Source organism: Lissotriton vulgaris, chromosome 4_1 (assembly GCF_964263255.1).
Source record: "Lissotriton vulgaris chromosome 4_1, aLisVul1.2, whole genome shotgun sequence".
NCBI lineage: Eukaryota > Metazoa > Chordata > Amphibia > Caudata > Salamandridae > Lissotriton > Lissotriton vulgaris.
This window is the reverse complement of record NC_141691.1, coordinates 2,052,470,449-2,052,498,250: the sequence shown is the minus strand read 5'-3', so window position 1 is coordinate 2,052,498,250 and position 27,802 is coordinate 2,052,470,449.

The following is a 27,802-nucleotide window of genomic DNA, read 5'->3' as shown; positions in this document are numbered from 1 at the left end:
CAGAGTGGTCATGGTTTGGATCCAAGGTACAATTCAGATCCTCTCGCCATATTCGTGTTTCACACTGTTACTGCTCCACCATCGGTGCAGATCATGGTAAGCTTGAAGGGGTTCAAAGCTTGGGCTGTAGACACACACCAGCACTACACTCTGCTGTTCTAGGTGTTCCAATGCTATCCTACCTACCTGCTGGGTACTTGAATGTATCTCGTATCTTGATTCCACACCCCTGCCACACCCACACCAAGAGGTCTCTGGATAGTGTGTCTTCTAAATGATGCAGCATAATATCCACCATTTAACTTGCACAATGCACCTAAAGTGAAATTGGGGGTCATTTGTATCTTCTTCTGGTATGCTGCAGGGATGTAACAGACACCCCACAGTGCAGTGGGGCCCTCCTAATCCGGAGGGGGGCTTTCCAGACTCAAGTTGGATTTTAGCCCTTCCTCTTTATAATCTGCATCTGGCACGGTGGCACTAAGCTCCTCTGAGCCTGAAGGTAAAAAACAAACTTTCATAATGTAAAAGGAGGCAGAACTCAAGGTGCGTTGCCGAGTCGGCTGGAGGAGGTTGAAAGTCTGTATGTGTGTGCTCTTCATATGTGCTATTCAGAAAAGGGGGTGGTGATGGACAGAATTTCTGAATTAAACAGAACACTCATACCCAGTCAACAGATCAGGGCTTGATCCATCACCGTTTTTTAGCTCACTGCACCATCCCAGCTCAGAACCTGGCTATATGCAAATTAGTCTGTCCCTGGCCCAGTACATCATGGGAACAGGGCAGACCAAACTACCAAGCCAATTCTTATACTGGGAAGGAAACAACACCACCCCCTTTTCTGAATCGTTTTTGGCCACTATAGGTGTGGCAGGGTATACTCAGACATGAGTCCCTTTCTCACTGCACCGTCAGGATTCAAGCAAGCCGGGCCGAAGAAGGCTGAAATGCCAGAAACCGGTCCCCGGTAGCTTGTCTCCTTTCTGGTGAAGAATTGGCTTGGTAGTTTAGTCTGCCCTGTTCCCATGATGCACTGGGCCAGGGACAGACTGATTTGCATATAGCCAGGTTCTGAGCTGGGATGGTGCAGTGAGATAAATAACGGTGATGGATCAAGCCCTGATCTTTGGACTGGGTAAGAGTGGTCTGCTTAATTCAGACACTCTGTTCATCACCACCCCCTTTTCTGAATCGTTTTTGGCCACTACAGGTGTGGCAGGGTATACTCAGACATGAGTCCCTTTCTCACTGCACCGTCAGGATTCAAGCAAGCCGGGCCGAAGAAGGCTGAAATGCCAGAAACCCGTCCCCGGTAGCTTGTCTCCTTTCTGGTTAAGAATTGGCTTGGTAGTTTAGTCTGCCCTGTTCCCATGATGCACTGGGCCAGGGACAGACTGATTTGCATATAGCCAGGTTCTGAGCTGGGATGGTGCAGTGAGCTAAATAACGGTGATGGATCAAGCCCTGATCTTTGGACTGGGTAAGAGTGGTCTGCTTAATTCAGACACTCTGTTCATCACCACCCCCTTTTCTGAATCGTTTTTGGCCAATATAGGTGTGGCAGGGTATACTCAGACATGAGTCCCTTTCTCACTGCACCGTCAGGATTCAAGCAAGCCGGGCCGAAGAAGGCTGAAATGCCAGAAACCGGTCCCCGATTACCTGTCTCCTTTCTGGTGAAGAATTGGCTTGGTAGTTTAGTCTGCCCTGTTCCCATGGTGCACTGGGCCAGGGACAGACTGATTTGCATATAGCCAGCTTCTGAGCTGGGATGGTGCAGTGAGATAAATAACGGTGATGGATCAAGCCCTGATCTTTGGACTGGGTAAGAGTGGTCTGCTTAATTCAGACACTCTGTTCATCACCACCCCCTTTTCTGAATCGTTTTTGGCCACTATAGGTGTGGCAGGGTATACTCAGACATGAGTCCCTTTCTCACTGCACCGTCAGGATTCAAGCAAGCCGGGCCGAAGAAGGCTGAAATGCCAGAAACCATTCCCCTGTAGCTTGTCTCCTTTCTGGTGAAGAATTGGCTTGGTAGTTTAGTCTGCCCTGTTCCCATGATGCACTGGGCCAGGGACAGACTGATTTGCATATAGCCAGGTTCTGAGCTGGGATGGTGCAGTGAGATAAATAACGGTGATGGATCAAGCCCTGATCTTTGGACTGGGTAAGAGTGGTCTGCTTAATTCAGACACTCTGTTCATCACCACCCCCTTTTCTGAATCCTTCATATGTGCTGGAATTCCCAAAAAGTGGGGGTGGAGCACGGTATCCCTAACCTTGGAGAGCTTTCATCAGAATACCTTTTGCTGTTGGCTTTCCTTTGCACCAGTAGAGGTTCTCTTGGTGCCTATGGTTGGAGGCCCTGCAGCATGGCGTCTCTTGCTGACCTCTTTTCTCAGATCAGAATGGCTAAGGTCCACTGTGACTTTTTATTTCCTCTGCTAAACGCATGGCCACTGAAATTATGTCGCAGGCGAGGGTGTAAATTGTGAGGCAGGGTTGAGCATATTATACGGCAAGAAAAGCCAAATTATGCTTCACATTTTAAAATAATATTACTTCATCATTTTGTCATTTTTTTGGTTTCACACAGGCAGAACACACGGTGTCTCTTTGAGACATTTTGTTTACTCTTAGTGGCTTGTAGCTCTCCCGTTACTTACAATTGGTGGGCTTCAAAGCCACTCTCAGTTGCTTGATTCCTGCTAGTTCCCTCCTCTTGCATGTGACCCTCCCCTAGAGCATGGCCTAAGTACCTGTGTCTTTACACTGCCCACACTTTTGGGACTTATTTTTTTCTTTTTGTGTAGCCGCTGTACAGAGTGCATCTTTCCTAGCTGGCTCTGTCATTTGCTTGTTGTTTTAGGCTGTCCAGCTTGACTTTGTCTCTCCCTTGAGAATTCCTTGTTTACTATATCCTCCCGAGTACTCACTATCTCTAAACAGACCTTTACATCTTGTTCTTATCTTATCTTATTTGCTGTGCATTAAAAGATAGAGGTCAGATGTCAAACTTTGTATTCCGAGAAAACTGAATGTTTACTTTTTTTTTGCTGACTCCAAATTAAGAATTTATGTGACAATCCATACTGCTGAGCACCCATTAATAGAGGACAGGCTGTAGGATCTTATCTTTTCTATCAAACAAAAAAATTAACTGAGCTGATATTTCAGAATACACCAGAATGAGTACAGTAGAAATGAAGCACATTTTTTTGCAATTCAGAGGTGTGGCGGAAACAAATATTTTAATACGATCAAAACAAATTAATACACTAGGTGATTCCGCTCATTATCATTTGTGTGCGGTAAAATTGTATGTCTGTTTCAATTGGAAAATTGGTGGCTGTGATGACAGTGCTCTATCACACCATGCATACTCTACTGTACGCCACTCTACTCTACTCCTCTCTACAACACTAAACAGCTCTTTACTCTACCACACCCTGCTCCATTCTATGCCATGCCACGCCATGCCACTTCACTGTAAGACACTCTATGACACGGCTCGCTACTCTACTCCATGCTCCTCCACTGTATGCCCCTCCACTCCTCTCCACACCACTCCTTTCTGGTCCACTGAACTAAATTCTAAACTTCCCCACTCCTCCACTCCAATGTATCTTACTTGAATCCACCTAATATACTCCACTTCAATCTACCCTACTTAACTCTACTCCAATATGTCCTACTCCACTCTACCCTACTCCAGTCCACCCACTCTACCCCACTCCACTCTACCCTCTTTCAATCCACCCAATCTACCCCACTCCACACTACGCAAATGTACCGCACGCCACTTCACTCCAATCTATCCCACTCTAATCTACCACACTCCACTCCAATCTAACCCACTCCACCCCAAATTACTCCACTCCAATCTACGTCAGTCCAATCTACTGTAATACACTCCACTCTACCACGCTCCACTCCAATCTATCCAACTCCAAACTACCCCAGTCTACCCCTCTCCACCTCAGACCACTCTACCCCAATCTACCTCAGTCCATTCCAATCGACTTCACTCCAATCTACTATATTCCACTCCACTCTACCCCACTCTACTTTACCCAACTCCTCTCCAACCTACCACACTCCACTCCATTCTATCCACCTCCAATCTACCCCACTCCATTCCAATCTACCATACTCTAATCCACCAAGTCTACCTTGCTCCTAGTACTCCACTCCAATCTACCCCACTCCACTCTACCGCAATCCATTTCAATCTATCCTACTCCAAGTATTCCACTCCTATCTGCCCCACTCCACCCCACTCCAATCTACCCCAATCCAATCCCCCTCTGCTCTTCTCCAAACTACCCGAACCTACTGCACTTCACTCTACCCAAATCTACAATGATCTACTGCTCTCCCATCTACCACAATCCACCCCAATGTACTCCTATGTACCCCAATCCACCCAAATCTACCCCACTCCAATCCAATCTACCCCACCCCATTCAAACTCACCCCACTCTCCTACAATCTACCCCACCCCATTCAAATCTACCCCACCTTACCTCACTCAAATTTGCCCCACCACACTCCAATCTACCCCACCTCACTCCAATCTACCCTACTCTTCTCTACTCAATCTACCCCAAACTACAACTTTACAATCTACCCCACACCAGTCTACCTCACTCTATCCCTATATACTGCGCTACATTCTACCCCACTCCACTCTAAACCAATCTACCCCACTCCATGCTAGTCTAAACCAACCTACTCCACTTCTCCCTACTCTAATCTCCCCCATTCTACTCTATCCCAATCTACACCACCCCACACCACACCACTAGCATTTAACCATGCTGAACAGCAGCCACACTGGTGTACAACATGGCTAAAACACATTGCCAAAGCCAATAGCTCTTGCATGAGTAAGTAAAAGTTTATTCATGCATAGTTATTTCAAACCATAGCATTACATTTGCAAAAAAAGAAAAACAATCTTAGCATACAAATATTAACTTTAAAACATTAAAAATATATATAACCATCTATCTAATTCTTCTGGTCTTTCTTTACCCAAGTTAAAAAAACATGAATGGTGCAATATAACCTGAAATTCGAAACCACCGCTACTATTCTGAAACCCTTGATTCCTACATGTTATCCATATGTGAGAATGTGCCATGCTATATTTCTACATAAAATGCATAGATTTAGGCATAAAATTACCTAAGCAGAGTTATGACAAAACAAGTCATATGTAAGACTTTCTAAAACTTCTTGTTTGACAAATAATGTTCAGGAGTCTTTAGCTGCTTTTTCCCTGAAATTTTAACCCCTTGGGCGCGGGCGCAATTCTGCGCCTGGCGGCGTTTTCCGTAGTGGGCAGGTTCATGACGGCCCCCAGCCGTCATCAGCACACGCCCACCGTAATGCATGGTGGCTGGGGGCCGTCATCAGCATCGAAGGGGTTAAAAAACGTAGTAAATCAACAGTTCATCCTAGAATCAGAAGATCTAAACTTGCAATGACAGCCTGCCTACAGGTACGCATCCGCTCTCATTAAATGGAACTTCAGCCAAAGTCTTCTTTCTTGTAATAGTCCTGGGCATCCACATGTAATGTGCATTATATTTTCGTCCCTTTATTTCACAACCTACAAGGCACTTTAGTTAGTTCCTTATTCCATTTTGGTCCTTTTATTTCTCCAGGGATACTGCAGAAACGGAGATGCATAAAATCAATTTTCAAGTTTGTTGATCATCCCGCATCAAGATATCTTTGATACGTCAGTGTTATATTCATTGATCATGGTCCAGGCGTGCGATCTACTTGCCAGCTTCTCTTTGTCTTTAAGTAGTGATAGTTTATTTGCTGTAGTATTAAAAACATTGTTTAAAGCAACTGGAGAAGGGGAATTTACCTGTATATTTTGGATTCCTAGTTCTTTGATTGCTGAATTCAAATAAAGGTGTGCTAGTGCTAATTCTTTCCTCTGACTCTCCTGCCACAAAGCTTGGCATAATTGGCTTCCGAAGTCTGGCCTTATTCGGTTTCAAGTTTTGGCTTAGCCTCCTAATCTTGTAATTAATTGGTTTTTGAGTCCGAAGTCCGGTATTATCTGGGTAGGTGATGCTTTTGTGAAAGGTGAAACAGTGATTTAAATACTTTTGAAGAAATTTGATTTAAAAGTGCTGCATCTCTACCCCGAAGTATCTCACTATCATATGTTATGGTCAGTAGAAGTCCTGCAACAATGACTTTCAATAGTGGTGCATAACTTGGACCCTATAAAGTACGTCAAACAGAAATGCCAGGTATCTGTACCTATGTTGTTGTGTGCTCAAATAGGTCACCACCCAGATACCATTTATGCCTTTTGTTTGTTCTAACACTTACTTCCATGATCTTTGTTTTCTTTAAGTTAACTGTCATGCCATTCGTTACTGAGATATATATATTGATATACATATATATACATATATATATATATATATATATATATATATATATATATATATATATATATATATATATATATATATATATATATATATATATATATATATATATATACCACTTCTTCCTGCTTCTCCAGGCTCGGCATGCAGGACACAAGGACCACCACACAGCTTTTCCAGTTTTAAAGGGTCAGTTTATTATCTCCTCTCATTCTCTCTGGCATGACGCGTTTTGGGTAGAAACTACCCTTGATCACATAACGGTACTTTGGTTAAGAGAACCTTAAATACTCATTTTTTTACATTTTTTTGCTGAGCACACCACGTGATTAATGGAAAGTGAAAACACACTTCTAAACAATATATATAGGGGAAGTGGCTCTTTCATATATTTCAAAGCACATTTATGTAATCTCTTTCTTATTTTTTAAATAAAACACTTTTTGTTCTATCAAGCTCAAACACATACTAGCAGCATAAATGCATTAGTGGTAAATCTGGACTTAAAATGTATAACAGTTTACAAGAATCAATTGATATGGCACATGTTATTACAAAAAATGGAGTTCTAAAACCATTAATTATATACATATTAAAAACTGTATAAAAATATATATCTAAATACAAAATTTATACTATTTCCAAAATAAATATGTCCATCTATTTATACACAATTTTAAGAAAATATGCAGTTTTAAATACATGTAAATTCTAACAGCATAAATGCTGTTATAAATATGTGCAAAATGATGCCATCTTGTAAGCTTCACTATTTGATGTTCTATAGTGCTTAGCCCAGTACTACCATTTGTGCAAATCTTCTGCGTGAATGCAGTTACATATGTGCAAATAAGCAAAAAGTGCAAACATATCCAAATACATATATCCATGTGCAAAATGACACCAGATTCAATAATCATAGTGTTCCTAACAACTGGTCCCAGTTGTTTGTAAACAGCTCACTCCAATTCCTATGTCAAAAGAATATATAAAAAGTGCTAGGTGCTGTACAAATAAAGGTGAGTTGATGCTAAAATATACAGTATTAAAAAATGTATACATGTATAAAATATGACTAATTGTGCGATTTCCTATGCCTTAACTGTAATTCATTAATATAAACATATAATCAAAAACACATTCTTTATCAAAGTGATCAAGGAGAAGTATGGCTTATTTCCTCAGTTTTATCCGGATAAGTCAAGGTTCTGTAATCCTACAACTCGTGTAGTTAATATGGATATATTGGAACTTGGTGTTATTTATTATCTTATCCTCTCTTCTCTCTTAATATTCCTTTACTACCAATTCTTCCAAAGTTTCTAAAAAAGGGAAAAAAATAACAGTGTGAAGAGAGCATAGTAGCCATATGGTTATAGATTCAGAAACTGGAGAGTCAGCAGTACCGGACTAACAAGACAAATTGTTTTACAGAAATGAATGTAAGTCCTCTGTATTATTAAGGCCCTGGGGAAACTTCAAATTAAGATTCAGAATATACTTGGTCTCTAGTTGTCGCAAGAGAGTTTCCCTGTCACCTCCCTTCCTGGGCATAGGGACGTGATCAATTACAAAGTACTTTAAACAGTTAATGTCCTTATTATGCACGGACTTAAAATGCCGAGCTACCGGATAAGCCGGATCACTGTTGATGATAGCTCTTATGTGTTGCAGGATTCTCACGTGCACTTGTTTTATCGTACTGCCCACATACCTGAGCCCACAAGTGCACGTGAGAACATACACAGCATAATCCGTGCGACAATTAAAGTTTCCACAAATTTTGAGTTCTTGTTCCCTGAATGGGGTACTGTATTTCGAAGTGTTTACCCCAAAATTGCATGCTCTACAGGTTGCACACTTAAAAAATCCTTGTTTTTCAGGTAACCAGGTTTTAACCGAGGCCCCTTCCCCTGTAGATTTGGATAAATGTGCTTCCATGGTTTTACATCTTCGAAATGTTACAGTAGGTTTGTCAGGTAGGCTATATTTTAAGACATTATCTGTTAGCACTATGGGCCAATTTTTGGTAAGAATTGCCTTGATCTTACGTTCCTGCATACTATAAGTGGTCACTAATCTTGGGGTCCCCATCTCATTGTCTTCATCTAACGTATTTTCATGGTCATTTGGAAGCAGGGATTCTCTGGATCTTCCATTGGCTTTGTCTACTGCCTTAATGAGTACGCTTTCCATGTAACCTCTGCTTCTGAAACGATTTAAAGTTTCATTCTTGCTTATTCCATATTCTTCCTGTGTGCTGCATATTCTTTTTAATCGCAGCATATACATATGTATTCCTTTTCCCCGCGGGGATTTGCTCGTGCAATCCAGAAAGTACTTTCCAAACGATTGACACCCAGTACGTAGTTCAGTTTTCTTTACAGCTCAGCCAGCAGCAACTGCTGAGCTTTAATGAATTAAAGAAAGTGAACTACGTACTGGGTGTCAATCGTTTGGAAAGTTCTTTCTGGAGTGCACAAGGAAATCCCTGCAGGAAAAGGAATACAGATTGGAACGGCTTGGCTCTGCCGTAGCTCAGGTGCACCACCATAGAGCGCCCGACAGCCTGGAAGTGGGCTGCTGGAGAAAGGATATAGATAGATATAGATATATATATATATATATATATAAATATATATTACCTACTGGCGGTCGCCAGTAGGTAGTTATAGTTAGGATTGTTTTCCATAGGAAATCCTCAACATTCTATTTGGAATAACTTTGGCCCTGGTTGAAGAATCTTAGCGAATTTCTCATAGAAGATGGCTCGGTCCTTGCGCTCCTTCCCTGAAAGTGTGGGGGGGATTGGTCAAGTGGGGGCTGAGATATAAGGGGGGTCCCAAAACGTGTTTTCTACATGTTATTTTCCATAGGACCTTTAGACTCGGCTACAGGTCGAACGGCTGAATGGATTTATAAGAAATTTGGCAAAACTGTAGAGTCCGGTTCGCAGATTACGCTTTTTTTGGAATGGTGTAAATCCGTTCAGTAGTTGTTGAGAAAATTAAAGTTAAAGTCAATTATATATCTATAGGCGCGCACCCAAGCGGCTGCGCGTGAGCGGATTTTTTTTTGCTGCGTGACGTCTGTTAACGTTCGATTCGAAGGAAATCAGGAAGTTTTGTCCGCCATTATGTCACTGCGAGTAAATATATTGTTCATTTCAAAGCGTTGAAACATGGAAAGGGGAGAAGGTAGAGATTGTCTTGCTGCGTAGGTTTTCTCGGGGTGTGCAGTAAGGCCCTTAAACGCGAAAAGATATCATTTTTTTTCCGAAAAAAAATACGGGGTGCGTGCACCCGGTCGCGCACACCTATTTACAAGAGTGTGAAAATGGAGATAAATCAGAAGTTTGAGTGCTTAGATATAAGGTGGCTCTGAAAAGAGCCCTTGTGTTAATTGAGTGTTTTCTGCATTTATAAGTAAGTACCGATGCAGAGCCTGATGTTGCAGAGGAAGATTCTGTTTCCCTCATTCGTGAAATGAACACCGTCTCTCCTATAGACGTCTTGCATGTGGTATCGCAAGTTGTTGTGGTAAATAGAACCCATGCTATAATCTCTGAGGAACGCAGAAACAGATTTATTTACATGTCTCATTGCGTTCTCAAATTGTGCACAATGTTGATTGGACCAATTCCATTTCTGTCTTTGGCATATATTGGAATATACCAAGGCAGATCGAGGAAAAAGTGTCATCAATTGTCGAAAGGTGTCTTTTAGAAGCATTTCCAGACCTACCCTAGTGATTGTGCCTAGATCGTTCCCACCACAGTGCACAATTATAAGGTCTGGTTCTGGGAGATGCATAAAAGTTTTCACCAATGGAATCAATTGGTGACATTTCAATCCTCTTTTGGCAATCCATGTTATGTGTACATTTGGTAAGCCGAGGTTGCAAATTCGTCTGCTTACTGCATATTTTTCACTCCAGTGAATATAACTGTGTCCTATTAGCCAGACCTTCATTTTCAAGGGATTTGTAGTCGTCCTCCGATCGGTTCTGGAAGTGGAATGGGAGTTAGAAGTTGAAATTCTAAATAAAGAAAAAGGAAGAGGCTGGGTGTGGTTAAAAAAATAAAAATGATTGGTTGATTGTAATAAGTGGAGATTGAACAGTACGTTGCATGTTAATGTTTATGTTAAACGAAAAGTACTATTGGGTGTGAAAAAACAAGACATGTAACAGAGCTGTGGATTGGCAGGTGTTTCTGGAGGGAAAATAGTCTTCTTAGTTTGTTGTAGAACGTTGAGACATGAACTTTTGACCTGTGCCTTCAGCAAGGTGCAGAATGAGGTGTAACCATGGAAACAGCCAGAGATGGCAGTTGGTGATGGGTTCACTCTTTGGTGCCTCTGCATCTGCACTCTGTTCTGTGGTGGCAGGCGGAGAACTGTTTGTTATTGTGGAGATGAAAGGGTGATAAGGAGAGAAATACGACATAGCGTCTGGCCTGTAGAAGCGTGGGAGCAGTGATTAAGTCTGAGTGAAGCGGAACTGTGGCGGTGCTTGGTAACCGTAAAAAAAATTTTTTAACAGTGGTATAACGGTCTGTACGGTGCGCGACCTACTAAGAAAGAGTTCACGGGCCGTAATTGGCTTGCAGGTTCTAGTATCAGTAAGTGAGGTCGAGAAAAGAAAACATTCAGGACTTTATTTATGAAGGCCTTGCGCCACCGGTGCGTCACTTTTTCCCATTTTAAAAAATGAGGCACCGGCGGCGCAAGGTCTTCATAAATAAGGTCCTCAGTTACTACAGTTGAGGTTACGTGGAACCCATGAATAGTTTTTCAATATGAAATCATTTCAGTTGAGATTATGGATTAAAAGAGAAACCGTGAATATTTGAAATGTTTATTTAAAAATGTACTGTTTTAAAGGCAAATCATTATGTAATATGAGTACAGAAATTGCAAAAAACACAGTAATTGGTATTGTCAGTAGTACATGGAATACAAACGCTATAGTTGAAGAAAAATGAATATAGTTGGAAAAAAACATTGTACACTCTTATAAGGAAGTATATCATATTTTAATAAATGGAAGAAGGTCTCTGGCCTTTCAGTTAGGGAACAATATATGAAAATGCAAGTGGTTATACATCATTACTTTATCAATCAGCTGTCTACATGCGAAGCACTATCAAGTTTGTGTTATGTTACTGTGTACGGGGAAAAAAAGGCACCAAAAGCGACAAAATGGCGAGAGGTGCATGTATGTAATCTGTTGGATGGTGCGCAAATCAGTATTGAGGAGAACTACTGTATTGATATATCTTTTGAAGGTTGCAGTATTGCATTTGAAATACAGCACAAGTAACAATGGAAATATTGTTGAAAGAACATATTTTTCTGTAAAGTATTTTAAATTAATAATTTTATAGAAAATTAAAGGAGCAGAGGCGTGTGAGGCGGAAATAAGCAGTTGAGATGCGAAATGGCGTTTACAGTTATAAAAAACTCGTTTAAAATTTACACATTAATTAGGGTACATGTAGCATATATTAGCGAGTTTTGCATCGAGTACGTTTGAAATAACCTTACATAAGATATGCAATAGAATTGTTGAGATTAGACTGTAAGAAAATTAAGTTGAAAATCGAGTAGCTGAAGAAACAAATGTAGTCCACATAAAAGATCAAAATTTAAAGAACACGAAATCATAATGTCCACTGTTAGTAAAGCCAATAGGTCTGTTCTTCAAAAGAAAATATGGAAAAGAACGTGAAGAATATAGGGAAGCAAAAGGAAATGAGGACGTCAATGGTTTGTATAAGAGTTATTGAAGCATTGTTTAGGCAAAATAGGTAGCTTCTGCTTGTAACAGGAAATCACTTTTATCATTTGAAAGTATGTCAGCCATCCAATGGAAAAGAGTAAAACAGTACTCATGATCTGTTAAAATCGGAGCCTCTTTTATTATCAGAGGGCAGGTCGGTGGGTTTTCGATGTAGTTCTCTGTTAGGAAAGAGTTAACCGTCCATTGTGTAGGCAAAGTATGCAGCAAGTGCTTCTAACAGGAAATCACTGTTATCATCTGAAAACATGTCAGCCATCCAATTGAGAAGAGGAAAGGAGCATTCATGATCTGTCATTATTGGAGCGTCTTTTACCATCATAGGGCAGCTCGGTGGGTTTTCGATGTAGCTCTCTGTTAGGAAATCTTGCGCCGCTGCGAATATATTCCAATGACCCAGAACTCCTTGTATCGCTGCAAAGGCCATAAACCCTCCGTTGTAACAAAGCTGTTCATGATCAAGTAACGGATTCATGAGGTGATTGTAATTCGGTTCAGGAGGTACCAAATTGCAGAGACATAAATCCAGGGCCCACGTGAAATCACAGCTCAGGCAATGAAATACAGGCTGCACACAGGTGAAATACGAATATCGAAATGATAATCGATATGAAGTATTCAAAGTTGAGAGTGGTAAGGTGCCGTAGTACAGAAGCATTCTCTGTCGAAATAGTTCTAAGTGGTCCGGCTCGTTTGCGAAGGCAGGAGGGACATCCATTTTGAATTTCCCAAGATGGTAAAGGAAACGGCGCAGCACTGCCGGTTGTATAGCAACTCCACAGAATTAGGTCGCCGGCTATGCAGTGGAGAGGAGCAGAATGACTTGATACATTTTCTAGGAGTCTAGTCACTTATATATTGCTTAGTAGTTATCAAAAAATTCGCTTTTCTTGAACTGGAGGATGCGTTAAAAAATAAGGGAGTGATTTGAGGAAGTTGTAAAGCAAGGTCAATTTTTTTTTACATCAATGCTGTTTTCTGTGAATGTTAGCTAAGTGTAAGATATGTGTGTGAGCAGATGCAACGTTCAGTTTTAAATGTGACAATGGCGCTCTTGTTCATGTCTTCCGATTCAAGGTCGGTATTCGCTGCCAAATACAAAGATCAAGAAACGCATGCGTGGGGTAGATAGTCTGCATTCTTAAAGGAAAGCAAATGAAGGGTTATTTTTACCGCGTTAGCATTGTCGTTTAAAAAGTTACAGTGATTTCCATTATATGTTAAGAAAGTGTCACTGATGAAGACTGAAAATAAATCTTTATAAATAACAGGGACTGGTGTATTTTAGAAAAGGTGTGTAACATTACATGAATTGTGAAAAAAAAATAATGTAATTGAAAGTGTATGGTTTGAAAATGAAAAGTAGAGGTTTATAGTTCACGTTTTGAAAGCAGTTCTAGAGGGTCAGATGCATGATAGATTTATAAAAAATAGAACATGTTTTTAAATAGTATTATGGAAGAAATATGTGCCTTTATGTACTATTTACATTATCTGCCTGTTGCCTATGCTTTGAGTTTTAGTAATCCTGTGTCTTATAAGTTTTCCAGGGGCGGTTTGAGGTTCATGGTGGGTTTGGGCAGGGAGGGTAGGTTGGGGGTTTGTAATAGGGGGTCCGGGTGGGGTGGAGTGCGGAGTTTAGTGAAGAGTGAGGGGGGCGGGGGGTTAGGGTGTTTGGTAATGGAGCAGAGTCAGAGGACGCCACATTTCTGTTATGGGGTGCCACGGAAATATGTATTTATTCTCAGAGGTTTATTATATTAAGGATATATATCAACATGGTGGCTCTTGTCGTTTTGTGGTTCTGTGCATGTTTATAATGCTGGCCCTGTAGTTTTTGTTTATGGACCTTATTACGACACACAGGGGAGCCACGTTGCATAGTTGGAGATCAGAGACTTAGGAAATAAAACTTTATAATTGTAATTTTTTCTTAAGGGGAGGCTTTAAAAGTTTTTCGAAAAACTGGTTTTCCAGGGAAGTGGGTGGAGTGTTCCGTGTAAATTGCAGAATAGAAACTAGTAAGAACCAATTGGAAGTGTTGTTTTAAAGTCACATGACTGCACATGCGTGTCTCGACGCCTGTTCGCGATAGGTGGGTGCGCGCACCCGGTCGCGCACTAAAAGAAAGCGGCGAGAAAATATCAAGTAATATGCTCTTGAAGCTTGTTTTGGTACAAAGAGTTAGTTCTGAAAAGAACTTTTTTTTTTTTTTTTTTTTGGAAACAAGTGTTTTGATGCTTTTGATTTCTTAAAGATGCTACGACATTTTTCAGTATGTCATACTATCCAAATAAAGTGAAGAAATTTAACTTTTCTTGGAGCATTTATGACTCTCAATTTTGTGTTTAATTAGAATAAAGCTTTGCTCTCCGTATACAAGAAGTTTTCCACAGTTCTTGCATTTCATGTGCACGTTCGCCAGATATGGTTTCAAGTCCATTTCAGCACTCGATGGAGATACAGGTCGTCCACCGGAAGATGTGCTGATTACTTCTGATGGTAATAGCGTGGCCTCCGTTTTTCTTGTCAAAGGTGGTCGCTCATTTCCTTCAGATTCCGAAGATGAATGCGGAACGGTAGCCATTGTAGTGAAGTCTTCGGGAAGATGTTCGACGTTGTTCTTTCTTGAGAGTAGAAAAGAAAGTGATGGAAGTGGGTGGAGTGCTGCGTGTAAATTCCAGAATAGAAACTACCAAGAACCAATTAGAAGTGTTGTTTTGAAGTCACATGACTTCACATGCAAGTGTCAGGTCCTGTACGCGATAGGAGGGTGCGCGCACCCGGTCTCGCACTAAAATAAAGCGGCGAAAACACATTTTATAATATGCTCTTGGAGCATGTTTTGGTGGAAAGAGTTAGTTCTGAAAAGAACTTTTTTTTTTTTTTTTTGGAAACAAGTGTTATGATGCTTTCGATTTCTTAAAGTTGCTACTACATTTTTCAGTATGTAATACTATGAAAATGAAGTGAAGAAATGTATTTTTTCTTGGGGCATTTATGACTTTCAATTTTGAGTTTAATAAGAACGAGGCTCTGCTCTCCATACAAAAGAATTTCTCCACACTCGTTGCATTTCATGTGCACCTTCGCAAGATATGGTCTCAAGTCCATCTCAGCACTCGATGGAGATACAGGTTGTCCACCAGAAGATGTGCTGGCCACCTCTGATGGTAATAGCGTGGCCAGGGCTCTTGTCGATGCTTTTGCATAATGCTCAGGGTGCCTTTGTTTAACATGCCGCTGCATGGTGTGTATAGAAAAGGAATATTTTCTATTTGGATTTCCCCTTGAGAGCTCCGAATTGCATATCGTGCAGGTTACTTTTGGCGCATTCACTTTCTTTTGATCTTCAGGATAAGTGAAAAATTGCCAAATGAAAGATTCCTTTTTTCTTCTTAACGGTGGTCGCTCATTTCCTTCAGATTCGGAAGATGAATGCGAAAGGGCAGCCATTTCAGCAAAGTTTTCTGGAAGATGCTCGACGTTGTTGTCTCTTGAGAGTAGAAAAGATTGTGAGGAAAGTGGGTGGAGTGCTTCGTGTAAATTCCAGAACAGAAACTACTAAGAACCAATTGGAAGTCTTGTTTTCAAGTCACATGACTTTACATGCGCTTCTCAGGACGTGTAGGCGGTGACACTATCTAGTTACGAACGTGATTTCATACTTAGGAACTAGCATTCAAAAAACCTATGAAATTCACTGAAAAAACCATAGGTTTTACACACGTTATAGTTAGGAAATAGCATTTGAAAAACCTATGAAATTCACTGAAAAAACCCTAGGTTTTACACACGTTATAGTTAGGAAGTAGCATTTAAAAAACCTATGAAATTCACTGAAAAAACCATAAGTTTGACACCAGTTATAGTTAGCTGGAAATTTTACTGACATAAAACCAATGAAATTCCACGTTATAGTTAGTTGGACTCACTATAACATGCGCGTGTAATGCACTGCTGATGACATTACATATTACATCACTCATGACATGGTCAGTGACATCACTCATGACATCACTGATGACAGACCTCCTTTAAGTGTAATGTAACCCTTAAAACACATATTGGAAAATAGAAATTAACATTTTCAAAAAAATGGAGATACCCATACCAGTTACAACAACCAATTCAGTAATTCCACCATCTATATACACATTCTCTCATTCACCAACAGTTCTATATAGTCACTCATACATATACTCACTCATCATATGTAGTGATACACCTATACATCCTGTTACACACCGACAATCATCCAAAGGTTACTCACACACATACTCACACATGCAAATAAACTATTGAACATCCATTTATTTGCATATAAAACTATACACACACTACCACGTTACTTCTAAAGAAACTTATACATACTTACTCTCTTAAACAATCACTTATACAAACACATACTTATTTAAACAGGAACTCTTTCTATCTCTTAGTCTCACATATACTGACTTATATATATCAATACTCACATATACTAAATTAAAACATATCTCGTTACTGATAAAGACACTAGTGAGGCAGGCATTCACTCACTAACACACACATATACACACTCAACCACCCATACAGTCCTGCACATATGCTGTCTTCTAAACACATACAAAGAGAGAGTTAGTCATTCATGCATCTATGTGATTAGTAATACCCCCACAAAACCATACAAACACTCATACTGATACTAAAAAAACATCTAAGAACCCAAATACCTACACATGTAGGTACTCATCAACCCATGCAGCCACTTATTCACAAAGTGAAACACTGATACATATATTTAAATATTTAAACATTACTCGCTAATATATGTATTCACTAAGATACACTTAATAAGCCAGTTATCCAATCATTTCTTTTTGAAAAAAACATTCATTAAGACAATAATTTAAACATTTATTCTTCCCTCGACCTTTACATATACATATATAAAACATATTTATTTTTTAGAAAGACACACATTCACTGGATGGTGTCATAAGTGATGTCACTGACCATGTCATGAGTGATGTAATATGTAATGTCATCAGCAGTGCATTACACGGGCAAGTTATAGTGAGTCCAACTAACTATAACGTGGAATTTCATTGGTTTTATGTCAGTAAAATTTCCAGCTAACTATAACTGGTGTCAAACTTATGGTTTTTTCAGTGAATTTCATAGGTTTTTTAAATGCTACTTCCTAACTATAACGTGTGTAAAACCTAGGGTTTTTTCAGTGAATTTCATAGGTTTTTCAAATGCTATTTCCTAACTATAACGTGTGTAAAACCTATGGTTTTTTCAGTGAATATATATATATATATATATATACACAGCTATTCTATGAGAAGTTCCAGACCGATTTTTGTTTGGCTGATCAATATAACGTAGCCTGCATATAATAAGTTCGATATGACCATAGATCCTAATTTTGGTGCGTGAGAATTTACTCCATCCAGTTTAATCAAAAGGTCTGCTAAAAACAAGTTAAATAAATATGGTGCAAAAACACAACTCTGCTTTAGGCCTTGATTTGTCATTATTTTCTTTGATAACATGGATCCATCACCAATTCGCAACCTCGTCCAAGTTTTCGTATATAATAATTGGATGGCCTTTAAGATTGGTTCTGGGATACCCCAAAAAAGATAGCATTTGCCACAAAATCAAATCAAAATCACAATCAAAAGCAGATGTATAATCAACAACACAAATAGAGCGCTGTTTCTTGTGTTTAGGTTTATCAATTAGAAATGATACCGCCAGTAAGTTTGTTTTCGTGCCAGTTCCTTGAGAGAATCCTTAATGATTTGGGGTTATAATATTTTCTTTGCCTATTCCAGCAGCTCACTAAGAATCACATATTTAGCCTCAATGTCTTGGAGGGTAACTAGGTGATAATTTTCAAGCTGGTGCCTATTTCCATTCTTAAAAATGGGATTGCTTATTGATCCCATCCATGAGTTGGGTATCACCTGTTGCTGGAGTGCGCTTTTGTATACAGATGTTAATATACTTGCCCAAAACACTGTATTTGATTTAAAAAGAGCTTGCGGAAGCCCATTCGGACTGGGAGCCCGATCCTTCCTGCCTCTTTGTATTACTTTGCCCGTTTGGCATTCTGAGAACTGGTAGGGGGCCTCTTCCTGTGAGCCTTGCTGATTTCTTGTTGGCTAGCTCTGTGAGTTTGGATGCAATAAGATTTAGTCAATAGAGGGTTTAAAGTGTTCCATCAAGAAAGTTACCCAAATTGCTTCCATCAGATTAGAGCTTGTTACTCGGCTTGCTGCACGATTTAAACTGTTCACAAATTGCCAGAAATCTTGTGGTTTTTTTTTCTTGGAGAGAAATAGGACCTTTGCAGGGAGATTTTGTTTTGCCTCTCTTTTGTCTTTTCAGATTGCATTTCTGTACTGTTTGTTAATACTATTGAAAATTCTGCAATACTCTAGGCTAACTGGAAATCTCTTGGCCTGCCTCCTATCGCGATTCAGCTGTGTCCACGATGCACAACAGTGTGCCGTTATTATAATTTTCCTTTGTTCACCTGAGTTAGATTTGTTTCAGATTGACCATGTACATCTGAAAATGTGATGATTGTCCATTATTTCCCAAATAAAGAGGGACCAGTTTGCAGTTGTTAATGTGCTTTTATTTGATATTTAATGGTTAAAATGTAAAGTGTTAACTTATTTTCGATATTTCTGTACTGGCAGCAACGTTAAAATACTGGTCCCTTGCTGCCCAATGTTTCTGTGCTTGGAGTGAGGGAAGCTTGCACATTCCTGTCCCTCTGGTACCCGTGTTGCTAGGGAGGCTTCCATTCCTTTATCTATTTTGTGTACAAAGCCATGCACAGCTGCTACTACTGCTGTACATGTGCTGTGCAACAATGCTCTTTACAGCTGTGAGGGAAGCTTGCCCTGCTGAAGTCTGGTGGGCCTGTTTGCTTGTGAAGGAAACAGGCACTGCTGCTCCCATGCTGTCCCTGTTTTATGACATGGAAGCTTGGAGGGCTACTGTGTGCTCTTACTGCTCGGCATGAAGAAAAGATACACTGCTTGTGTCCATGCTGAACCTATACTGTTTGAGGGATGAGTGCACTGTGGCTGTCTGCAATGTAACACTGTAAATACTCTTCGTATGAAGAACCCTTGCACTCATGCCCATGCTGCACCTGTGGTGTGTGAAGCTTGTAATGCTAGAAAGTATGCATCGCCTATTGTGAGTGAAGCTTGTGGTTCTAGTATTTATCCAGCACGTTTGACTCTTGTAATGCTACCACTTATGCAGCAACCATTTTATGTGAAACCTGAAATGCCAGTACTTATGCTACTTATGTACTCCCCATGAGACCACTATACTGCGCGAAACATGGCGCCCTTTCACATGGTCATAATGGACGAGACACTTGTCTAGCTACCGGGGGCCATTATCACCCTCAAGCTGCTTATGACAGAGAGGTTATTCCTTATTAAATCTACTACTCCCCCACCCGCCCATCTTTTAACACTGCACAGAACACCACTCCAACTCAGACCCACACACGCCTTTACGGCTTTATCACTCAAAAGATCTCCGAAAAAGTAACCCCTTGGGGGACCCATAGGGCATTGCAACAAGGGGTGGTGATGGACAGAGTTTCTGAATTAAGCAGAATACTCTCACCCAGTCAAGAGATCAGGGCTAGATCCAACACCGTTTTTTAGCTCACTGCACCATCCCAGCTCAGAACCTGGCTATATGCAAATTAGTCTGTTCCTGTCCCAGTGCATGATGGGAACAGGGCAAACCAAACTACCAAGCCAATTCTTACACTGGGAAGGAAACAAGCTTCCGGGGACCGGTTTCTGGCATTTCAGCCGTCGTCGGCCCGGCTAGCTTGAATCCTGATGGTGCAATGAGCAAGGGACTCACATCTGAGTATACCCTTCCACGCTTAGGGTGGACAAAATATTTAACAACAAGGGGTGGTGATGGACAGAGTTTTTGAATTAAGCAGAATACTCTCACCCAGTCAAGAGATCAGGGCTAGATCCAACACCGTTTTTTAGCTCACTGCACCATCCCAGCTCAGAACCTGGCTATATGCAAATTAGTCTGTTTCTGTCCCAGTGCATGATGGGAACAGGGCAAACCAAACTACCAAGCCAATTCTTACACTGGGAAGGAAACAAGCTTCCGGGGACCGGTTTCTGGCATTTCAGCCGTCGTCGGCCCGGCTTGCTTGAATCCTGATGGTGCAATGAGCAAGGGACTCACATCTGAGTATACCCTTCCACGCTTGGGGTGGACAAAATATTTAACAACAAGGGGTGGTGATGGACAGAGTTTCTGAATTAAGCAGAATACTCTCACCCAGTCAAGAGATCAGGGCTAGATCCAACACCGTTTTTTAGCTCACTGCACCATCCCAGCTCAGAACCTGGCTATATGCAAATTAGTCTGTTCCTGTCCCAGTGCATGATGGGAACAGGGCAAACCAAACTACCAAGCCAATTCTTACACTGGGAAGGAAACAAGCTTCCGGGGACCGGTTTCTGGCATTTCAGCCGTCGTCGGCCAGGCTTGCTTGAATCCTGATGGTGCAATGAGCAAGGGACTCACATCTGAGTATACCCTTCCACGCTTAGGGTGGACAAAATATTTAACAACAAGGGGTGGTGATGGACAGAGTTTCTGAATTAAGCAGAATACTCTCACCCAGTCAAGAGATCAGGGCTAGATCCAACACCAACATGAGTCCCTTTCTCACTGCTCCATCAGGATTCAAGCAAGCCGGGCCGAAGACGGCTGAAATGCCAGAAACCGGTCCCCGGTAGCTTGTCTCCTTTCTGGTGAAGAATTGGCTTGGTAGTTTAGTCTGCCCTGTTCCCATGATGCACTGGGCCAGGGACAGACTGATTTGCATATAGCCAGGTTCTGAGCTGGGATGGGGCAGTGAGATAAATAACGGTGATGGATCAAGCCCTGATCTTTGGACTGGGTAAGAGTGGTCTGCTCAATTCAGACACTCTGTTCATCACCACCCCCTTTTCTGAACCATAGGGCATTGCAGCGCCGGCCCAATGAGGAGCACCTCCCATTGATGAAGCATGACAACCTTTGGGTGTGTGAGGGCACCAAGACAAGGACATAGTATCCTATGGCATTATATTAAGAGAACGACTTTCTTCCCCTCTTTCCATCACATTTTTCGTGGGAACTCTGACTTCCACATACAACGATTCTACATTTCAGGAGAATGAGTCACTGGACCTAGATCCAGCTCCTTGTCCCCCCCCCATGTTTAGGGCTTGACCTCTGCCAATGCGCTTGCACATTGCAGATGTCGAGACATATTGGGGCTTAACGAGGGCTTAACCAAACGGGCGATTTGATGCTGTGTCCGTGAAAAAAGCACGTGCATGCATCAAAGCCACCAGCCTCCCTCCTCACGTCCTGCAGTCTCCTTTAAAACTCCATTGTTTCACCAAGAGGAAAAGTATACACATTTCGCTCGTCTTTTATCCTATGGCTAACATGTGCATTACTTTAAATCTAGTTGTCCCCTTCCACCTACAGTACATTGAACAGAATGAGGAGCAATACCTTGAGGCACTTTACATAAAGCGCTCCTGGCTCTCTAGACTGCATTCGTTTCAGGTTGTGATTTTTGTTGGTGCAACACGCACAGCTTGATATTTGAGAAATATCCATCCACCCTCTTTTCTACTGTGAAATGGACCCCACACATGCTCACACACTTATTCACAGAGAAGCTTTCCATTATTTGCTTTGGGGCATTGTGCAAATGTGAGACACTGCCCCAGGCATCTGTCTTTGAAAAACAAGGTCTCAAGGAAGCAGTCTACCCAGGGTAATAGTGCATTTTGTCCCACAGATTGGTGTGATGTTTACAAAATGCGGGTTCTCGAATGACAAGGGTCCAATGTCACATAGACTGACAGCAACGGATCATGCTGACTTTTTGTGGTAAGGATGTGTGCAAACTATGACTTCACCCACTCTTAAGGGGCACCTTAGTGTAATGTGGTGCAGGGGATAAGTCAGGGGACTGGTGCCTTTGTTTCGCAGCAATGATATGCACACATTAGGAGGTTGTACATTGCATGCATAAAGATTGTTACATCCGTAGATGTGCTAGACATGTTTTCCAACCCCTTTGGAGCATGATATTTCCCCCTTGGGTCTCTCAGCTGAAAATAAGACCATGCCATTTTTCCTTATTCCCAAAAGTAAATGCGGTGTGATTCCGGTGGCGCTGGGCGCCTGAAACACATGAGTGTGGCTGAAGCACAGTAGCTTAAGCTTGGACATGCGGTGCGAATCAAGGCAAAAAACAGTCATCTCAGTGAAAAGCATGGATCTACCCATTAAAACATTCTTTTGATGCACTGTGTATTTCGCTTATTTTTATGCCATTGACTGTAATGTCTTCCTTGAAAACTGTGCATTCAGTTGTGCGTGGCACAATATCTAGGAAGTGCACGTTATTGTTATTCCGAGACAGCATCAGGTGTTGTTCGATGCTGCAATATTAACCTTCCTCTCTATTAGCCCAGGCATCAGTCATTAATTGCCTTTAGTCTGAAAGCAAAGTACACATCAAGCATGTGCAAATTAAAACCAGGAGTGTTTCTTTTCTTCTTTTCAACGTGGATTCAAGTGTGCAGCGCTGTTTTATCGGCCTGTCTTTGCTCCCTGCTTATCTGTCTATCTCTGGATTACACAGTCAATAAAACTAATTAGACCTGGCATCTCACAGACATGCATCCTTAAACCACAGAGCGCTAATAGTGCGCAGGAATTCCTTCCCTACCCTTTTCAAATTACATCCAACTCTCGGGGGGGATTTCTCTGTGGCTACAGGTAATAAGATTCAATCTGTTTTGCTCTTTGGCTTCTCATCTAGGCCCTCGGAGGTCTTAAAGAATCTCTTATTTTTTATCTCGGCCTTGCCTTCCATTCTGCAGTGTAATCCACGCATCTGATCTCTCTCTGTCCCCTATTGTCTCCCCTCTCAGATTTTGCTGGACGATCACATTGTGAAAACAACGCGCATAAAAGGCTGCCCGTTTATTACGCCCTTCGAGGGTACCACCCCAGCATCACTCAGCACCACCCCAGCATCACTCAGCACCACCCCAGCATCACTCAGCACCACCCCAGTATCACTCAGCACCACCACAGCATCACTCAGCACCACCACAGCACCACTCAGCAACACCACATTATCCCTCAGCACCACAACAGCATCACACGTCGCAACCACAGCATCACTCAGCACCACCCCAGTATCACTCAGCACCACCCCAGTATCACTCAGCACCACCACAGCATCACTCAGCACCACCACAGCACCACTCAGCAACACCACATTATCACTCAGCACCACCACAGCATCACACAGCGCAACCACAGCATCACTCAGCACAACCACAGCATCACTCAGCGCAACCACAGCATCACTAAGCGCAACCACAGCATCACTCAGCGCAACCACAGCATCACTAAGCGCAACCACAGCATCGCTGGTTCAAATATGTTCTTTCTATGTTTCAAGCTGTTTTCAAGCTTTCACGCTTTATTACAAATCACAAAAAGATGTTAATATTTCACTTCTGTTCTTGGATTTTCGTCACAATAAAAAACACTGAACATAATCTTCACAAAAGTTATTTACAAAAGTTTAAGCTATTGCCATTACAAATTAAATAAATTATTTAAGTATTAATTATTTAAAAAAATTAAAAGCCATTGTTATTTGTAATATCAATACATCAAAGTCATGTAAATACAAAACATGTTGCATTACAAATGCTATAGTTGTCACATTTGCGAAAGTTATAACTATTAGCATTGTAAATGACAAAGCTAATAATTTAGCTATTTTAAAAAATAACACATACATAAAAAAAATTCATTTATAAGACCAATAACTCAAACTTTCCTAATGCGAGCCCTATTGCATTTCCAATGCTTGTTTGTGTAGTACTTATGTTACTCTTGCTGTGTGTGAAGTTTTTAATGCTAGTACTTATGCAAAACCGGTTGTATGTCAAGCTTGTAATGCTACTACTTATGCAGCACCTTTGGTTTGTGTGAGAGAGATGCTAGTTGTACTTCCCCTGCCGATGTGTTTTCCTGTTCTATGAGAGATTTACAAAATTGCTACATTTGCTATTGCATCCTGCCCCCTCAACTTCGACCTCGGCACTATAGTCCATAAATAACTGAGGAAGGGAGTGGCCCAACAGGGCAGCGGGGCCGCTGGCATTAGAGAGGAAAGAACTCTACACATGGTGATGGGAAAGCTAAAGAAACTGAGAAAATGTAATAAGTGAGAGTGAGCAAAGGAAGACTAAAGTCCATAAATAACTGAGGAAGGGAGTGGCCCAACAGGGCAGCGGGGCCGCTGGCATTAGAGAGGAAAGAACTCTACACATGGTGATGGGAAAGCTAAAGAAACTGAGAAAATGTAATAAGTGAGAGTGAGCAAAGGAAGACTAAAGTCCATAAATAACTGAGGAAGAGAGTGGCCCAACAGGGCAGAGGGGCCGCTGGCATTAGAGAGGAAAGAACTCTACACATGGTGATGGGAAAGTTAAAGAAACTGACAAACTGTAATAAGTGAGAGTGAGCAAAGGAAGATGGAAACAGGAGACAAGCATTTACAATGCAATGGTCTCGGCATTATTAAAGGTAGAGCTATTGGCATGGCTCATGACATTTTTTTAAAAATCATAAATAAATGGCATTGTCATTTACATTGCCAATAGCTTAATCGTTAAATAAATGGCATTGTCATTTACAATGCCAATAGCTTAATCGCTCGCAAATGCATGACCTATTGCATTTACACCCACACAGAGCCACACACACAAAGCCACCCACAGTCATTCACATAGAGCCACCTACACAGAGCCACCCTCACACAGACAGAGCCACCCACACGTAGAGCCACCTACAAAAAAAGCTATCCACAGAGAGCCACACACACACACACACACACACAGAGCCACACACACACACACACAGAGCCACACACACACACACAGAGCCACACACACACAGAGAGCCCCCCATACACAAAGCCCCACACACACACACAGAGCCCCCCACACACACACAGAGCCCCCCCACACACACAGAGCACCAAACACACTAACACACACAGCCCCACACACACAGAGCCCCCCACATACACAGAGCCCCACACACACAGAGCCCCACACACGCAGAGCCCCCCCACACACACAGAGCCCCCCCACACACACACACAGTGCCTGTGGGTGCTGGGGGTTCGGGTCCTCTATTTACCTTCTCTTGCACGTCACTGTAGAGCAGGGAGGGGTGGGGGCTGTACATGAGAATTATCCTCCTCCTCTGGTTCCTCCAGTCTCTCCCTCTGTCAGTCTCTGCTCAAAGCAAACATGATGGCGGCGGGTCCTATCCAGCAGAACGGCACCCACAGCGGCGGGGAGGTGCCCACCGACCTGGACCCTCCCGACTCCAGGAAGAGGCCACTGGAGGCGCCCTCCAAGGCGGGCAGCACTAAGAGGACCAACACGGGCGGTGCGTACCTACTGGGAGTCAGCAGGGCGAGTGAGCCGGCGAGATCAGCACCCCTGCGGCCCACTGTGTAACCGGGGCCGCCCTGACTCTGGGCCTCATGGGCACTACAATACCCACGAGCCATCGCCCCCATGGAGCCCTACTCACCGGCTCTGAACGCTGCTGGTCTCCGCTCCTCCTTTACTCGCGGTGGGTGTAGCTATGCGGCGGCACTCCCGGAACTCTCTCCTCACGAGAGCCCCGCCCTTACAAGGCGCTCCTTTTCCCGGTCCCCCATCTCGGGACCGGGACTCAGAGTGTGGAGCACTCATGGCTCCGGGACGCTTCTCTTCGGCCGGCTTCTCCTCCAGATGCTGCAGGGCTCCCTCAGCTCACGGGGGCCCTGACGACCAGCCGCCATGCTTTTTCTTCCTCAAGATGCACATCCCGGGGCTCCCATCGCTCATGGGAGCCCCGCACCAGCACACCCCATCGGCCCCAATCACTGAGTACTCATGGCTCGGGGACGCTTCTCTTTGGCCGGCTTCTCCTCCAGATGCTGCAGGGCTCCCTCAGCTCACGGGAGCCCTGCTGACCAGCCGCCATGCTCCTTCTTCCTCACGATGCACATCCCGGGGCTCCCATCGCTCACGGGAGCCCCGCACCAGCACTCCCCATCTGCCCCAATCACTGGCCTCGGCAGGACTTCAGGCGGCACACGGGGCTCCCTCTTCGCAACGGGAGCCCCACAGGATTTTGATATAAGCCCCGTCCTTTTCAGACTGGGGGGCGTGTTTTTTGTTGAGTGACGGATGAAGTCACGGTGAGAAAGAACGCAAAAAACAAACCCCCGAATTCGAAAAAGACGGGGCTGAAGGGGAGTGACGCCCCTCTCCTCCAATGGCTGGCCAGCATTTACGAGGCCAGCCAATGGAGAAGAGGGGCGGGTTCAAGCCCCCTAACTAAGAAACATTAAATCTTCAGACCGAACTGCGCAAGCGCAGCCTACGGTCCTCGACCTAAAAAATAACCCTCGAGAGCAAAAGAAAGAAGAGGAAAAACTAAATGCAAGATGTGGAGAAGGTAGAAAAAAAGAAACACAGGGATATGAAAATACATACATAGAAAAGAGAACAAGGCAGGGAACAATGGAAGGAAATCGAATTAATGGGATTAAAGTAAAGAGAGTATTAGAAAAGTCAAAGAATGGGAAAAAGAGCATGAGTGGAAGACCTAATGATAAGGCCCAATGGGAGCAGGAGACAAAGGGACGGAAAGGGATAAATTAATTTAATGTAAGTTGGATAATGAGTTGACAGGGGCGGCAGAGGCATAGCAGGAGGAGGGGAGAGATGAGATGGCAAGGAGTCATGGCAAAGTGGGGGAGGATATGTGTAATGCATGGAAGTAGAAAAGGGATATGAACTGAGGGAAGAAACAGAGGCTAGAGGGAGATGAAAGGAGAATTGGAAGTTGGATCAGTAAGGGGAAAATGTGGGGATATTGTAATAGCAGTCTGATAGAAGCTGGAACATCCATATGAGAATGAGAAAGGGTGGAAATGAGGAAACCAAAGAGGGAAGTGTCATAGCATTAGAGGAGTGTCTGTAAACCGGAAAAGAAGAGATGAAGAAAACCAAAGTTGTAGGGGGCAAATTTGGTTACCATCCTTGTATTGACAAAGCCCTCAGTGTCACATGCAATGATTGATTGTGGTACAGATGCTGCTTCTCTGCCTGTCTACACTGACCTACCCTGACCTATTGCACCTCCCAATCTCATTCAATGCAACTGCCTGTCTGTTGGCTTCTGTGCACCCACTCAAAGATCCTACAGCACTGATCTGTAACACTCGCACCTGGTTAGGACCAGTGGTTGTCCGATGAGTCCATCTAAGATTCCCCAGGCAGCCCCATCAGGTCAACAGTAGATGCAGATGTTACTAACGGCAGGGCTTAGTAAGCAATGGTGCACTGCCTTGAAGTACGTATAGTGATGTAGTGCTGCACATTTCCTTCACCAGTACAGCTTGT